Source organism: Suricata suricatta, chromosome 12 (genome assembly GCF_006229205.1).
Source record: "Suricata suricatta isolate VVHF042 chromosome 12, meerkat_22Aug2017_6uvM2_HiC, whole genome shotgun sequence".
Lineage (NCBI taxonomy): Eukaryota > Metazoa > Chordata > Mammalia > Carnivora > Herpestidae > Suricata > Suricata suricatta.
Window position 1 is genome coordinate 104,692,821 of NC_043711.1, and position 2,496 is coordinate 104,695,316.

Consider the following 2,496-nt stretch of genomic DNA (forward strand, 5'->3'; position numbering starts at 1 on the left):
TGCTCCTGCACTTCAGCCCCTGGACTTGACTCTTGCTCTGCAGATCACCTGTCTCTGCCAGGTCTTTCAATCAACTCACCTGTTACGTTTTGCTCCTAGTAAGCAGTGAAACCTGGGAAACCAATGGTCACGCGGCTCATTCTTTCTCAGGGGGACATTAGTCACAATGCCATCCTGTGGTAATGTGCCCTCCCACTGCGGGACAGGCCGTGTGACGCTGCCAGCCTGTGATGGAGCCCAGGGCGGTGTCCTGTGTCCATATATTTCCACCTGTGCTTATGAGGGTCCACGTCTCTCTCCATACACACAGTGGGCGCCTAGTGAGCGGCTCATGTTTGCAGTGGGAACCTGGGCAGCTGGCTCTGTGGTCCTGGCACAGCCAGTCTCCCACTGGGTGGGCCCAGGCACTGTCTCCCAGGCTCCTCGCCTGCACTGATGAGATGTGCAGGCAGGACAGCTGGAGTCTCCATTGGACAAATGGAGAAACAGAGAGAAGAAGGCGGAACTGCTCAGGGTCTCCCAGCTCAGGAGTCTGAAGCTTGGCTATTACCAAGTGTGTAAGGCTCGGGGAAGAGCTGTTTAGGTTGGAGGTGCTGGACGGGTGTGCCCCAGCTTGGGGCACAGACCACACCGATGGCCTCTGGAGTTAAGTTCAAACCTTCTCAAACCTTCTGCAAGTACCCTCCACTCTGGGCAGGACACCAAGGAATGAATGGTAGGGCTGGCATTCCTGGGCCTGTGTGCCCCGTATATTTTTAGCCTCTGCCCCAACCCCCACCCCGTGGCTAATGTCCTCAGGAAACGACCCAGCAGCACACCAGGGAGCCTAGCAGGCTATTGGAGGTCTCTGGAAATTGCACTGCATCCTGGTCTAGAGGCTTCGGATCTAACTCTCTTTCCCAAGACAGAATCAACTCCCTGTTAGTGAAGAGTACTTCCCCGCCTCCAACACAGAGGCCTGTGGCCCAGGAGCCAGGATCCGGGAGGCACAGAATCCGCAACATTGGGCAAGTCACATTCTAGACCTGGAAAGTGGGGGCAAGGAGGGCCGCCGCCCCACAGGGGGACAACCGGGCCAGATGGCTGCGGAGATGATCAGGGGACCTGGGAGGGCGGCTACTCAGACAGGTGCACTCCCAAGGAAAGGCCTGGGCACCAAGGGAGAGTCCTGCCTCCCTTCCAGGAGCAGGATGCACAGATCCCCAGAGGTCTCCCTCTGTGGGGCCGGACAATTTCAAGGCTGTCCTGTCCTTGCTCTCCTCACCAGAGCAATTTTTCCACGAATCAAGAATCAGTTCTAGAATGCACAGGTAAGTCCTGGCAGATAGATTTTGAAGACTTCTCCATCTCTTCTGCTTTCCTTTTCTCAAAGCCATTTCTGCTCTGGTGCTGGGCATGGCTGGGTGCTGGCAGGACCAGCATGTTTGGTGACAGGCAGGCACCTGTCCTGCCCACCGCTCCGCTGTCCTGGGCTGGCTCTCAGTCCTCCTTTGTGAGACCAGGGGATTCAGAACGCCGAGGCTGCGAGGTGGCTCAAGTTGTTCTTTCCAGGGGCCTTCATTCCTTTGCTTGGCACCCATGGTGAGAAGAAACACATTTCACATTTCAACTGGGTACCCACTTAAACCTTCACACGCGTAAGCGGCCGAAACGCACTGTATGGGATGCCTTGATATTTTCTATTTTATTCTGTTTCATTTTTATAAAACGCTGGTCAGCATCTACCAGGCTTCTTCCAGGGCCCAGCACTGGTTCCCGATCTGATGGGCCGGGTCAGGAGGGGAGAGACGCACAGCCAGCCTCCGCACACGTGCGCGCTCCAACGCCTGACCGCTAAGCGCTGAGCAGGGGATAGTCCGGGCGGCGGGGCGGGGGGGGGTCCCCCTCTCCGCCCCTCTCGGAGGACGCCCAGGAGGCCTCAGGGCGCGCCAGGCCAGGCGGGGCTTTGAGGCGCTGGTGGCGGGCTGGGATTTATTTTAAGGGACACGAAGTTACCGCAGGTTTGGGGGAGGGAAGGGATTAAAGGAGAAGATGCGCTCAGCACTTTATATTTAGCGGCTGACGCGCCGGAAGCGCTCGTTACCCGCAGCTGCCACTGTGCTCAGAGGGCAGCCCCCGCCACCGCGTCTGGGGCAGGGACCCCGAACCCCGCCTTCAACTCCCTGGGCGGGGAGGGATTCCCGAGCCCCCGCCTCCACGTCGCAAGCAGGCACCCCGAACCCCCCCTTGACTCCGCGGGATCGACACTCTGAATCCTGCCTTCACCTTCCGGGAGAGGAACTCCCGACTCCCCGCCTCCACTCGCAGGCAGGGACCCGAACCTCGCCTTCGCCTCCCGGGCAGGGACCTGAACCCCGCCTTCACCTCCGGGAAGGGTCGCTGCGCAGTTAGGGATCTCGGCTCCCGCACCCCGCCTCCACGACGCGGGCAGAAAGGAACCCGCAGCCCTCGCCTTCGCTTTCCCGGGGCTGGGACTCCGGCCCGCCAGTACTTTAG

At 59.5% G+C, this 2,496-nt stretch overlaps 1 long non-coding RNA gene across 2 annotated transcripts in view; it reads right to left on the minus strand.

Moving 5' to 3' along the window:
• Positions 1–2,490, minus strand: part of LOC115275033 — a 4,708-nt gene extending 2,218 nt beyond the window's left edge. The window contains exons 1-2 of one of the 2 annotated variants that reach the window (XR_003901378.1): positions 2,266–2,490; positions 80–1,568 (exon numbers count right to left, since the gene is read on the minus strand). This is a non-coding gene — a long non-coding RNA (uncharacterized LOC115275033). Of the gene's footprint in view, positions 1–79 lie in introns of both variants that reach the window. The other variant, XR_003901377.1, reaches the window with a different exon arrangement.
• Positions 2,491–2,496: the final 6 nt, after the last annotated feature.